The 15,354-nt window shown below is 43.9% G+C and overlaps 1 long non-coding RNA gene across 1 annotated transcript in view; it reads left to right on the top strand.

The window, feature by feature from the left end:
- The first annotated feature begins 415 nt into the window (after positions 1-415).
- The window catches only part of LOC139580565 (uncharacterized), a 92,675-nt gene continuing 77,736 nt past the window's right edge, over positions 416-15,354 (top strand). Inside the window, exons 1-2 of the long non-coding RNA XR_011676064.1 lie at positions 416-572; positions 9,937-9,997. This is a non-coding gene — a long non-coding RNA (uncharacterized lncRNA). The remainder of the gene's footprint in view (positions 573-9,936; positions 9,998-15,354) is intronic.

Genomic DNA, 15,354 nt, shown 5'->3' with positions numbered 1-15,354 from the left:
TCTGGCCTGGGGTTAGTGTATGAGTGAGTATGTCCATGCACATGTCAGTATGAGAGTGTAGGAGTGAGCCTGGGTGTGGAAATGAGGCCTAGACACTTTCAGGAAGGACAGAAAGCAGATGTTGGGAACGTGCTAAATGACTGTCTTGTTGATATTCAACCTGCTATTAGAGAGGTATGTAGCAGTAGTCCTGCAGCTTGGAGAGGATTACATTAGTCAGATCCCTCCAGTGGACAAGTGGCTGCCTCACTCATAGAGGAAGTCAGACACACACACACATGTGCAAACACATGTCCGCACCCATGCACACAGACACACACACAAACACATACACATTTGCACACACACACAAATTTCTTGACAAATGACTCTCCACTCGTGTCCTCTCCAGTGCCTCTGCAGAGTGCAGACTGCAGACCGAGTGTGTTCTGGGTAGAAATGTGTGTGTGTTTGGGCCGGCAGCTCAGGAGGTCCTGTAAACACAGCCTGAAGCGCTTTATTTGATTTCTACCAAATCAGGGAGGGACACAATCTCCTAACCCAACACATGGAAATGAAGACCTGGGGATAAGGTAATAGGATTATTCTATTTTTTTGTTTTACATTTTAGTCATTTAGCAGACGCAACACCTATTCTCAACTTTCACAAAGCAGAGAGAGAGGGTGAGGGAGATAGAGAGAGAGAGGGAGAAAGGGGGTTGACTGAGAGAGAAAGATAAAGAGAGAGGGAAGTAGGAGGGAGGAAGGATAGAGAGAGAGAAGGAAGGAGAGAGAGAGAGAGAGAGAGAGGTAGGTAGGTAGGTAGGTAGGTAGGTAGGTAGGTAGGTAGGTAGGTAGGTAGGTAGGTAGGTAGGTAGGTAGGTAGGTAGGTAGGTAGAGTGGGGGAAAAAGGACTCCGGTTCTGGCTGCGTTTGACCAGAAGCCAAGGTCTGAGACTTCCAGTTGTGGCCAGGCTCTAGTGAGACAGCTGCAACTTTTCATGGCTCCAACTCAGCAAATTTCCATCAGCCACCACTGCCAGAGACCACAAAACGCTTTCAAACAACGGCTCACTTCAAGAATTTTTGTCTCGGCGAGGGAAAAAAATGTGTCAGAAATGTGTCTTGGTGTTGCTGAGTGAGCGCTGTGCATTAGGTTAGCAGATTAATGAAAACGTCTCACTGGCAGAGGAGGGTGATTGCCATCACAGGCAAAATTGCTTGCAGATTCAAGGGGGACTTAAGAGGGAGTGGCTGGGGGTTGGGGTGTGTGTGTGTGGGGGGAGCCTAACGAGGCGAGGACAGCGTGTTTCGTCTCAAACCCCTCTCCCAATACATTAACACTTGTCAGCATTGGCCATTAGACTCAAATCCGGTGCAGGAATTTAATTACCAAACCATTTATTTAATTGAAAGAAAAATAAATCTCTGAATGCATCAGGGTAGGGTGCGGATGTTTTCTGGAGAGGTTGATAACACCAAGGACCCCCAAATGACACAAGCCTAGTGGCTGAAAATAATGTTGCTTTTACTTGAGACAAGGAGCTCTCTTTCTCTATTAGAACCAGCTGCCCCACATAAATCATTCTTGATTTAAGTTGAAATTAAAAGAACAACTGATTTAATGAAGAAGGCTATTTATAGGTGCTGGCTACTCATCCGTACCGGCCATTGACAAAGAGGGGGGGAGGAAAGAGAAGAGGGGTGGCTGTCTCAATAAACCAGTGGGTTTACACAGTGCGCTTGTAAAAACAACTGGGCCCAATCGAATCGTGACCGGGAGGGACGACTACAGACAGCCTTTGTCATGTGCAGCCTGGTACGGGTAACAGAGGACTAAGGGGGAGAAACACAAATTGACAGCTCTCTTTAATGAAGGGGCACCAGGCCAGATTGAGAGGAAGTAGGTAGCTGATGTGGACTGGAGAGAGAGGTTGTATGTGCTCTACGGGGCTGAGCCATCATGGAATCAGATGGAGAACCCACTCCCTCTTTTTACCAAAGGGACCGAAAGTGAAACTCAATGAAAAATGACTTAAAGCAATGTCCATGTCCCCTCTCTCTCTCTCTTTCTCTCACTCTGTTCTCTCTGCCTTGTTCCAGGTCCAGTTATAATACTGGTCTTTCGAACCAGGGAGGTTTGTTTGAAGTCTGGGCTGTAGAAGGGCTGCAGCAGTAAAGGGACTTCCCTGCCTTCCTCTGGCCATATAAATGACAGTTAGTGAAACTGGATATCCCGATATCTGCACCGCCCTCTACGTTAATCAAATCCGCCGTAATTGTCATCTGCAGATTTTTAAAGACACGGAGGGGAAATAACAACTTGACCTGTGACCCCTTCCTTGGGGTCTTCTGAGAGTTTGTATATAGTCATGCTCCACTGTGCATTACTGTCTGCAAGGCCTTTGGGTTTCTGGGAGGGAGTCTGTGTCCTCCTCTCTCTCTCTCTCTCTCTCTCTCTCTCTCTCTCTCTCTCTCTCTCTCTCTCTCTCTCTCTCTCTCTCTCTCTCTCTCTCTCTCTCTCTCTCTCTCTCTCTCTCTCTCTCTCTCTCTCTCTCTCTCTCTCTCTCTCTCTCTCTCTCCTACTCAACTGTCTTCCCTTTCAACCCATAACCATTGCATCAGTAGAACACAAATTGGGCCTCTGCGTCAAACACTACGCACGCCATGATACCTCTCTACTCACTTGATTCTGGTTGTGCAAGTGACCACAACCAGCCCAGCCCACACCAGTCTACCCACCCCTGCCAGCCCATCCTAACCCAAACTGGCCATCTGTACTCTACTGGTTCCAGTGGGAGGGGTAGCAGGACTAGCTGGAGAGACAGGATGCTGTCTGGTATTATTCTGTGGGTTACTGAGTTATGACAGGTTGGGTGTGTTGACTGACATTCCCTGACTACGCCACTCCCCTAATTCCAGGGAGGGAAGATGGAACAAGACGATATTAGAAAGAGAGTATTATGAAGGTGGAGAGAACAGCAGCAGAAGCTCCAAATGCTGTGACACTGAGAAGACAACCCCTGTATATAGATGACAGATGACTGACCATAAAGATCCTGCAGTTAGTTGCTATTTTTGTGTTTTACTTGCAATGACAGTTAACACATGGTTGTATTACTTATTTCCAATGAATGCGCTAGTTGTACCATTCTCTGAGTCTGAGTAAGAGCATCTGCTACATGACTAATATGTAATGTCATGTATGTAAGTGATAGGCACCACGGTTACTGCAGTGAGGGTGGCCCCTTCACCTGACACCACCGTCACAGGTGTCCCACCACGCGGGCAGCCGCTGGCCAAGCCGACTCCTCTGGCTTAATTCAGGTTGACACGTTCAACTCGCCAAATATGAGAGCCATCTGAGGCATGGAGCAATGGAGTGCAGGGGAGCATGGGGAAGGAGGGTGAAATCTGAAACAGTCCAATCGTAAAGGCTTGAGAACTTATGAGGGATTTATGTAAAAAAATATAGGCAACAGCATCAGTAAATCTTAAGCCCCTGGAAATAGATTGTACCAAAATGGAGCTGATTGCTCACATATAACTGCGGTTCAGAGTTTTAGAGGCATGAAATGTCAAAGTGAATTTTCATATAAAATATACCCCCATGACACCAACCTTCAGGATGTGTGTTCAGAAAAGTAATATTCTGTTTGTAGATCAAGTTTGTTTGCTTTCCTGATTCCATATAAATTGGTATTTGTTGATATTTGTTTAGCCTGTGGTGTTATGGGTAATGGATTCCATGGAGACGTAGTGTGAAGCTGTTGAGGGTAAATAAACAACTCTTTTGTCTCGTATCACCAAGTCAGTCAGCTACCAGCACACATACAGATACAGACCTTTCATCTTATTCACAGCTGAATAGCAGCCGAACTGGCTCTGAGCTTTCATTTAGAACAGACATAGAAGGGAGGTGCAGAGAGAGTCAAAATCCGACCCTGAGAATGTCTCTCCTTCTCTTATTATGTCTGCTGACAGTAACTTTGGCTGTGGTTTTCATTTCTCTCCCTACTTGGAAGAGGACAGTGTCATCGCTGGTTCGGCTCCAGTCCGACATGTGGCACCTCCATTGTGTTCTGAGTAGCTCTTTATTGGGGCGAGAGTTTCATGGGGAAATTAACCATATTACAGCACTGAGCAAATATGCACTTTATCGCCTCGGACTAAACGAGCACGTTTGATTTCGGTTACACTCCATTTCAATTGACATACACTGGTCTAGAGGTTTCATTGAGATGGACAGGCCCCTGGCCATGTGAACACCACAGCAGGACTATGTGTGTGTGTGTGTATGTATGTGTGCGTGCTTGTGCTTGTGCTTGTGTGTGTCTCATACGTTTGTATGTGTGTATCTGCATACATGCTTCCACGTGTGTGACTGTGCATGCATGCAGTATGTGTGTGCTCAGCACTGTGTGGGTGTATTAGTGTTAGTGTACATGTACCCTGCCTACAGGTTAAACAAGCAGGCTTTTCTGTGATACAGAGGGCTGAAGTGTTTACCCAGTACTGTGACCTTCTATCTGTGACACTTTCACTGCTGATATAAATACCTGCGCCTCTTTAAATCACCCAGCAGTCACACAGGTAACGTGATCCTTATGCTCCACGGGCCCTCTTATTGGTCAAGCTCACGCATATGGGCCCAATCTGAACCAATGGAATTTCAGAACGTAGATTGCCGAAGTATATTTTTATACAGTTCTATTTTTATACAGTGTAAAAATTGTGTTTGGGTGACTGGGTGTTGGGTTGCACGTTAAAACCAGATAGCACTAAAGTCCAAAAGTACGCTAATTAAGAGGTGATAACGTGCTGATGCCAGTTAGAAGGAAGCCCCTGCTATTCCCAGAGCTGCAGAAATGTTATATCAAGTATATGGAGTGTATGCCAGGTCGGGTGATGCAAGGCTAATACCAGACTCTGGAACCAAGCGGTCACATATCACATGAGCAAAGCATAGCGACCCCCAGCCTGATGGGCAGGGATGGCTGGATAGGGTGTGCTGCTGTTCCCTCAGTGAATAACAGCTTAACCCATGTCATGGTGAGTCAGCAGTTCATGTCTTTCACAAAAAAACGCTAGGCTACATGTAGTAGCACTTAGTGGTGGGACTCAAGACAACACTGGGATGAAAAAACATGTGACAGATAACATTTGATTTGATTAGACTTTTTGACATGGGGAATATTTAAATAATGTAACTGAATCAGTATGACAATATTAACAATAAAAACAAGTTGGCACAACTCTCTAAATACATGGCTCTGGTTGGGACTGTTGGCTTCTACCCCTTTGAAGGTGTAGAGTTGAGCATGTTGCCCCTTCATCTTCATGGTTTACTGTCACAATGACCCAGATACAGAACGGTCATGTGTACTCCAGATAGAGAGATAGAGATCAGGGCTTACCCTGTAGCAGGCTGGGCTTGGTCATGTGAGATGGGTTAGTACATCTAACATGGGATATTCTTACTGTCTTGTCTATTGACTGAGACTGAGAGACTGAAATTGTAACAACTGCTGGCGGAACTGTACCAGCAGCTGTTGTAAGCTGTGTGGAAACCTATGGAAATATGTGGCGGTTTTGCAAGGTTTCATATTTAAAGTAATTTCCTTTTCATGTTTTCGGATTACGCTCAGAATTTCCACCCTGGAATTTTTGACGCTGAGAAAGAAAGTAGCAGAAAGGGAAAAGCAGAATTGGTCATTTCTTCTTTCTGTGGAGAATTCTAACCGCTCTCCACGACAACTTCGTTTCCTCCAGCATGTACAGTTACAGCACTCAGGATTCTTTATAAAGCAACTCAAAGTTTTGCTTTTCTATTTTAAATCCACCATTGTCGCTCTGCCCAGGTTCCTCTCTCCAATACTGCGTGCTCTAACCAAATCTGAAGTGTCCCTGAACAGCCATGGCACACCTCAGCTTCTGGGGATGACATTGAAGTAACACCTTGTACCAGAGATAAAACTATGCTTTATATCTATGGTACACAAAACCAGACCTGGGATCATAGGGTACATAGTTGAATCCCCAGAGCTCCCATCCACAACACTGACATGTCTCTATTTCACCTCTGGAATCAGATGGATCAGACCTCTCCACCTTTCCCCTCCCTCAGCCCTGGAAGCCCAGCCCGGTGGATGTAAGCAGACACCACACCCTGCTCTACCTCACTGCCAACCAGCAAGCCTCAGGATCCCACCCCAGACTACAGACCCAGATCTAGGACCCAGTACCCAGGGCCCAAAGTCTCAGCCCATGAGCAGATGGAGGAGGCCTGGCCTTCCTGGCCCCATCCTGGGTGGGCATGGTGACCACAGACTCAGACTCCCCAGGGAGAGAGGGACGGGCGGGCCCTGCTGCAGCTGCCTGCCTGTGCTTACAACCCCCTTCACCCAAATTCAATTACGCACATTAACCACAGCCATTCATCCCCATAGAAAATATTGCTTTGTGCCAATAAAGGTTAGTATTAAATGTACAACAGGGAGAGGGAGTGTGAAAATGTTGTCCGTTTTTGAGATTGTTACATTTTAAAAGTTGTTTACTGGTCTAGGTAAGAGGTATACCTAGCCCAGGCTTTTAAAAATATTATCACCGACGTTGGCGACGATCACATTCACAGTAAACGATGCGTGTTAAATGTCAAGCTCGCTATAATGCAGATCTAGCGTTCCAAAAAGCCGACTTTATCAAACAAAAAACATTAGTGCTCCTTCAGTGATATCTTTGACATGCACAGACAGCACTTCCCATAATTCATTGCCTTCAGCTACAAAGGTCAACTATGAACATGCAAGGCAATGTGAGAAAGGAGCTCTGTTCCGCTGCAGTTCACTGTTTATTGATGGCTAATGGATTTTCTGCAGTTAGTTCATTTATTTTCTCTGTAATCCAATCTGCACATTGTTTATAGCTGGGCTTCAAAATAGAAGCATGACTCTGACCCCACTGAACACGACTGTTTGTGACCCAACACCCGTCTCAGATTGCAGTGAGGAAAGTGGAGGAGGTAGATGGTTGTGGTGGCTAGGCCAGTGAAGTGGGGGTGGAGGGAGAAAAGGGACTGAGCTAAGGAAAGGGAAAGGGAAAAAATACAGATTTCAGTCCAGATTGTGTCAGTCCCATTTTTCTCACACCCTCACCTCTACTGGTCACAAAAAGCATAAACAAGGTTTCAATAGGGCCGATCAAAAGTCCACCTTTCACCTCCACATCTGGCTCTGACCCTGTCATGGACCCGCTACAGATAGGACACACAGACAGACTGACAGACACAGACACGTATAGAGTCCAGGCAGTCAGAAAGACACCCGCACATACAGACACAGGCAGGGAGACAGACAGACTGGCGAACTATCAGACAGAAAGCAGCTTCAGCTGGCCGACCAGATGACCGAATGACCGATAGACAGACACACACACAGACACACACAGACAGACACAGACACGCAGACTTTCTGATTAAGAGTGCTTTCCCAGACCGAGGGGCTCCAGCAGTAGTGAGTCATGACAGGGTGTCTGTGGTACAGTACCTGTAGACCGTCCCAGGGGGCATTCCTCATACTCACTAACCACATGAAAAGGAAACCGTATGAGAACTAGGAATTATGATGGGGATTTCAATTGAGCTCTCTATAAAATAAAATATCTGACGACTACATTGAGTTGTAAAAGTAGGTTAATGGGGGACAGTAAGTGAGATGAAATCCTGTACTCTAAAAGAACTAGGACTGAATACTCAAGCATGTGACTGTACTGTGGTATCTGACTGTGTACTGTGCTGTAATGTAGTTATACTTTTGGGCAGGACAGGCTTTCAAAAGTATTGGACACCTCTGCAGTAATCTCCAGACGTTGGAGTAATAGCTTTCAAAGACCAGGACTGAGAATGTCTGAACAAAAGCTCACCCTTTTGTTCAGATTTCCTTTAACAGGGTCTCCAGATACAGTGTTTAATCATTGTGTGTGATGGTTTAGAAAGGCTGTCTCCAAAACATAACCTTGTCTCTATAATATAAGTTGAATAACCATATAGATACTTTGACCTGTGAGTAGAGTGGGCTTCAAGGTAGTCGACATTACCAGAGACAGGTCACACCTTGACTGGCTTCAACGTCTCTGAATTGACTGTGACCGTGGAATAGAGGAGACCTACCTCCCGGTCCACAATGTTTTAATCTCTCGATTTCTCATAGGAATCAGGAGAGATGATCGTCAGAGTTTAGCAGCAGTGTGATTCACAGTGGAGCGTTCCAGCCGTGAACTCTCTGAACACTCTGCAGTCTGTGCCAGCAGCACCGGCCTTCTGGCATTGTTCTCCGGGAAAAAAAGGAGATGGATCGTCTTACCTTTTCAGGAAGATAGAAAAAAACACTACAACCTAAAACCCTCCAGAACACAGGAAAAAAGGGGAAGCAGTTGAGAGAGAGAGCTGGCATGGCGTGCAACAAAATCAGGGCTTTACATCTGTCTTCCAATCTGTCTTTCGGTCTGTCTGTCCATCTGTCGGCTGGAGTCCCTTCCTGTCCCCGTGATTGTGAGACTAATATCAGAAGAGTTAATTACTGCACCAACAAGTTGATGGTAACAGTGCTCACTGTTGCCCCTAGTGGCTGGTTTCCAGGTCATCTCCTGACATCCTCAGATAGAGATTGGACGTCGAATACCGACTTGTATCACGGGTGACCTGCCTGACGACACGCCCTGTATTGATCCTTACAACGGAAAATGACTTTGACTTAAAACTCCAACAGTTGCCTCGGCTGGTCACTTTCTCTAAGTAACCTGACATCTGGAGTGACAGAGTGATGGATGTGTATGTGTGTGTGTGTGTGTGTGGCTCTGCCCTGTTCTCATTATGTCCTCTCCAATCTCAGCCATCACACTACTGTCCAGGGACCACAGGTTCCCACAGAGTGTAACCTACTGTAACTCAATACACACATCATACACCAGTTTGAGGCTGCTGAGGGGAGAACAGCTCATAATAATGGCTGGAGCTGAGCAAATTGAATGGCATCAAACATGTTTGATGTATTTGGTACCATTCCACTTATTCCGCTCCAGCCATTACCACGAGCCCGTCCTCCCCAATTAAGGTGTCACCAACCTCCTGTGTTATACACTTGACACTCCAGAATGCTGAAGTATCACATACAAACAGAAATATGCACGACCGTTCACAATAATGCACATACTTGGCACAACAGCAACCATTCCCCTCCATGTCAGTGTGTTAAGATCACCTCATTCTGACCTAGTCTCACAACAATGCCATGAGTGATTCACCACATAAATTATTACAGATGGTGCTAAATGCTATTAATAATCTCATAATTATCACGATCACTGTCATCAACTGTCACTGGTGCCATTGTGAGGCCTGTCTCTGGGGCCTCCCTGCCTCTTGGCTGTTTCTTGGGGATTTTTTGGTAAGCTGAGATCTTTAAGACACCAACAGGATCTTATCAGACGGATCAAGTATGTATGGGAAAGCGATACAGAGAGACTCACTTGCCCCCTAGATAAGGAGGTACAAGGTTCCAGTTTGCGCTGCAGGCGTTTCCTGTTACTAATACTGATCCGCTTTTGTTGCTCTTCCCCCAGGACCAGGAACATCAACTTCCACCCTCGCCCCTGTCTCTCTTACCCCCTAGTCTCCAAGCTCCACCCAGCCCCCAATCACACACACGCACAGACACGCAGGGTGTCAGGGTGTATATTGTTAATTAACCATTAAAAACGACTAAAAGTCATACAAATATATAGTGATTGTGTAAGGTTTGGCCTATTTCAATCTGTCTTGACTCCCCCAGTTAGAGGCATGCAAAGACAGGTGCGAGTCAGCTGCTTCTGACAGGGTCAAAGGTCATAGAAGGATGAGCAGGGTCATGTGAATTTTCCCGTTAATCTTCTTCATTCTTCTGACCTCTGACCTTACTTTCAGCTCAGTTCATCCACCTGTTTATCCTGCTACCCCCTACTGCCCCGGAGATTCACCTGAGCAGGTAAACACCTACACCAATGAGTACATGCATTGCACACGCACAAGCCTATGTCACACACACACACACACACACACACACACACACACACACACACACACACACACACACACACACACACACACACACACACACACACACACACACACACACACACACACACACACACACACACACACACACACACACACACACACACACACACTATATGATGAACTTTAACAGTAGTGTCAGTTTTTATTTATTCTTCTAGGGCTGTCAAACGATACCATTTTTATCGAGTTAATTGCAGGATTTGCTGTGATGAATCACAATTAATCACAATAAATTCAGAATTTGATAAAATTGAGCTGTAATTTAAGATTTTTTATGCAAAAAGTATTGCAACAATTTTGATGTTTGATTTTGTCCCAAAAAATCTGGTAAATTGATAAAGCACACTTTGTTTAACCTCAATGCCAACTTCTTTTGACATTGCATTGTTGTTCTTAGCTGTGTACTGTAGATGTACTTAGGATGTTTTCAGTGTATTTTGAACACTTTCAGACAATGCCATTAATCACATAAAAAAGGGTGCACTAATATTACAAAAAGGGAAATGGAGTTAACTGATTAACACTGACAGCCCTAATTATTTCACTAACCACCTGGGTCAAAATACATGTCAAATAAAGGTAGTTCAGCTCTGCTTGATTTATCTTAATTTGCAATTAGTTTTCAATTTGTGACTATTCCAACATTTCTATTGAACTAGACAAAGAAAATCATGTGCAGCTCTAGTATTGTTGTTCTTCTTCTCTTTAGTCAGTCACCATTCCAACATTTTATGTTTACTATTGTATTGGTTACGTTAATAAAATAAACTAGAAAGGGTACTTTCCCTGAAGAAAAAATGTGCGACTTGCTTCAGCCAGTGTAGTAGTAGAAGTAGTGACTGTAATACAGTAGTGAGATAGTAGCCTTTAGTCTGATAACAACAGTAGAAGTAGTGACTGCAGTAGTGGTACCTGTAGCCCAGTAGTAGTACAGTAGTAGTAGTAGTAGTAGTAGTAGCAGTAGCAGTAGTAGTAGTAGTATTACAGTAGTGGTACTAGTACAGTAGTAGTGGTAGTAGCAGTAGTAGTAGTACAGTGGTAGTAGTAGCAGTAGTTGTAGTACAGTAGTATTAGAAGCAGCAGTAGTAGTACAATAGTAGGAGTACAGTAGTAATACGATAGCAGTGCAGTATTAGTTGTAGTACATTAGTAGCAGTGCATTAGTAGTAGTAGTATTACAGCAGTAGTAGTACAGTAGTAGTAGCAGCAGTAGTGGTAGTAGTAGTAGTAGTAGTAGTAGTAGTAGTAGTACACTAGTGGTAGTAGCCGTAGTAGTAGTACAATATTAATACGATAGCAGTACAGCAGTAGTAGTAGTAGTACAGTAGTAGTAGTAGGAGCAGTAGTAGCAGTGGTAGTACAGTAGTAGTAGCAGCAGTAGTAGTAGTACAGTAGTAGTAGTAGTACAGTAGTAGTAGAACAAGCAGTAGTAGTAGTACAGTAGTAGTAGAAGAAGCAGTAGTAGTAGTACAATAGTAGTAGTACCAGCAGTAGAAGTACAGTAGTAGTAGTAGTAGCAGTAGTAGTAGTACAGTAGTAGTAGTAGCAGTACAGTAGTAGTAGTAGCAGCAGTAGTAGTAGTACAGTAGTAGTAGTAGCAGTAGTAGTAATAGTACAGTAGTAGTAGTAGTAGTAGTAGTAGTAGTAGTAGTAGTAGTAGTAGTAGTAGTAGTAGTACAGTAGTAGTAGTACAGTAGTAGTAGTAGTAGTAGTAGTAGTGGTAGTAGTAGTAGTAGTAGTAGTAGTATTAGTATTAGTAAAGTAGTAGTATTAGTAGTACAGAAGTAGTAGTAGTAGTAGTAGTATTAGTAAAGTAGTAGTAGTAGTAGTACAGTAGTAGTAGTACAGAAGTAGTAGTAGTATTAGTAAAGTAGTAGTAGTAGTAGTACAGTAGTAGTAGTACAGAAGTAGTAGTAGTGGTAGTAGTAGTAGTAGTACAGTAGCAGTAGCAGCAGTAGTGGTAGTAGCAGTAGTAGTAGTACAATAGTAATACGATAGCAGTACAGCAGTAGTAGTAGTACAGTAGTAGTAGTAGCATCAGTAGTAGTACAGTAGTAGTAGTAGTATTAGTACAGTAGTAGTAGAGGTAAAAAAAAAAAAATCATGCTCTTGGCCCAGTCTGTAAGAGTTCCTGCTGTTACATTTTCATTTCAATTAATTATGTAATCCCATAGATTTCTAGAAGACAATAAAAAATTCCTTATGAGTTTAGTACAACTTTCTTACTTTATAATAACCCCTAAATCTGAGGTCGTATTACACCTAGGACAACCACTTTGCCTTTGCTTGCCTTTATTTGAAATGTGATGTTTTTAAAGAAGTAATTGTAGAAAAATTGTAGTGTTGTGTGTGTGTGCGTGTGCGTGTATGTGTGTTCCTCCCTCCATCCTATTCCTTTTTGATGAGGTCAGAGATGTAATCACTGTAGATGTCCCATCTGTGAATCTGAAAGTGAAAAAAAAGGTTTAGTTCATCCACAAGAGCATGGTACCTGGAGTCCATTCAATCTCAATTTAATAGTGGCTGGAGTCCATTCAATCGCAACTTAATAGTGGCTCTGGCTACATACATTGGAGCTAATTCTACTGATTAGTAGCTGTGGCAATAGAGGCACCTGTATCGTATGCAGTAGGACAATTACAGAAGGTCTCCTCCACTCTCTCAATCCACTCTCTCACGCTTTTCATCTCTTTCTTCCATTTCTCTTCCACCTCCACCTTTATTTGCTTAACCTCCTTTTCTCTCTTCTCCTCCATTTCCCTCCTCACTTCCTTCACCGCCTTCTCCTTCTCCAGCTTCATCTTCTCCACCTCCTTCTTAAACATCTCCTCCTTTTCTTTCATCTTCTCCATCACTCCTTCCAACTCCTCTCGGACTTCATCCACATCCTCTCTCTTACAGTCAAACTCATTTCTCTCATTTATCTTCTCTTCCACAATCAACTCCATCACTCTCTCCATCTTGGTCTTCCACTTTTCCTCCATCCTTACCTTCATAAGCTTCAACCTCTCTACCTCCATCTTCAGCTTCTCCTTCATTTCCAACTTCACACGCTCCACCTCCTCTTCCTTCCTCTTCTCAAACTCCCCCCTCTCTCTCGCTCTATTTCTCTCTCTCTCCCTTTCTCCCTCTCCCTTCTCTCTTTAATCTTCTTCTCCAATCCCTCCAACTCTTCTTTCACTTTCTTCACCTCCATCTTTGCCTTCTCTTCCACCTCTATTTTCATTCTGTCCATCTCCTTCTTTCTTTTTAATAATCTCTCCTGTTCTTGTAATTTTCTTCAGTCTCTCATCCACATCCAGTTTCAACCTTTCCACTATCATCTTCTTCTTCTCCAACATCTCTTTCTCCTTTTCCAACTCCACCTTTCCAACTTTCTCCAATATTTCCAGCTTATTACTCTTCTTCTCCAGTTTCTCTTTCTGTCTATCCAGCCCCTTGTCTTTCATCTCTACCTCCTCCCTCTGCTTCTCCACTTTTTTCTTCTCCTTTGTCACCACCTGCTTCTCCTTCTCCACCACATCTCTCTGCCTGGCCACCTCTGTCTCCTTCCTCTCTGCCTCTTTTGCGCACTCCACTCCCTTCTCCAACAGCTTCTCCTTTATTTCCACCTTCTCTCTTTCCTTCTGGATCTTCTCCAGCAGTTCATAGAGAACCTCCACAGTGCCTTCCTTCATCTCTGCATCCACACTCTCCTTATCTCTCTCTATCCCCCTCTCCGTCTTTCTCCTCCAGCCCTCTTGCTCCATCTGAGGAGCTGGCTGGGAAAGAAAATGTGAAATAGAATAGAAAATGTATATTAAACTGTAGGGGTTAATGGTAGCTTTGAAGGAAGAGGCACATTATTATCTGGTGCACCTGATCTGAGGAATTCCAAGTCTGGGTGAAGAATATGTAGCAAAATGTGATCTGCTCAATCAGATGGCTGTTGGCAGGAATATCTCCGGTGCCACCTGTTGTTGTGCCTTGGAGCACTACACCCCTGCAATACTCCAGGAGCGCTGCTCTGGGGCTGGTTCTCTCTCTACGGTGTCAGCTCGGTTAGGTACTGGGAAAGCAAAACACATTTTCCAGTGAACAATAATTATGGGTTTCACTCAGGCCAATAGGTCGCTGATAGGTTTGCGTTAAGCTCTGTTCTAAGTGTACAGCAGAATTTATTGGTGCAACAATCTGCAACATCTGGAGTGTTGGGTATGTTGTCATGACGAGAGCATTATGATGCTCCAGAATGATGGCCCCGGAGTTCCGGTACTGTCATATCCGTGCCTAAGCCTACTGTGTTGGCCTAATGCCCCATGTGACTGACTGGACTGCATGGAATACTTTACTAAGAAGTTCACTCACAGGAAAAATAAAGTTATTATTTTCTATTTAGTCCAGTGTAATCTGCTTTAGTCTAGTCTAGTCCAGTCTAGCCAGATAAAATGTATCCCCATTTCTCTTAACATGGTTTACAGTAAAAGAGACAAAGTCAGATTTATTAATGAGAAATGTCAACACTCAACAGATGGTAAGTTGTATAACATAAATTACAGCTACATTGTTTAAGAAAATAGCCCATCAAAATACCCTAAAATTAGGCTACTTAATAACAGATTATTTTTCAGGGCAAACTCACATCATAAGGACGTGTCTGTTGTCCGCTCGCTGATTTTGCAGGTTGGTGGACGAAAAAAATACAAAAAGATAAATGTCTCACAGTAGGCCCCTCTCACTTAGCACCTCCCTGCCCCAAGCCCGTAAGTATCTTGATTTATGGGTGTCACTCAGTCCAATAGGTTGCTGAAAGATTTGCTTGTGCTCTGCTCCAAGTGTTCAGAAAGAGTGGCTGAGAAAATGCAATTCATAGTACAACATCTGAATTGTTGTGTGTGTTGTCATGACAATGGCATTATGATGCTCCAGAATGATGGCCACCCCAGTGTTCTGGTACTGTCACATTGCCTACCTAGCAGTGTAGGCTCATCAGAGGAGGAAGGGGAAGACCATCCTCAGTGAATTTCATAAAAATCTAAATAGTGAAACATTATAAAAGTTATCCTTTTTAGATAAAACTATACTAAATATATTCAGATTCAAATGTTTTACATTGAAGGTCTACAGTAGCCTCAACAGCACTCTGTAGGGTAGCACCATGGTGTAGCCGGAAGACAGCTAGTTTCGGTCCTCTCTGTACATTTACTTCAATAAAAAACCTAAGAGGCTCATGGTTCTCACCCCTTCCATAGACTTACACAGTAATTATGACAACTTCCGGAGGAC

Source organism: Salvelinus alpinus, chromosome 7 (genome assembly GCF_045679555.1).
Source record: "Salvelinus alpinus chromosome 7, SLU_Salpinus.1, whole genome shotgun sequence".
NCBI lineage: Eukaryota > Metazoa > Chordata > Actinopteri > Salmoniformes > Salmonidae > Salvelinus > Salvelinus alpinus.
This window is presented reverse-complemented; position numbering and strand designations above follow the sequence as displayed.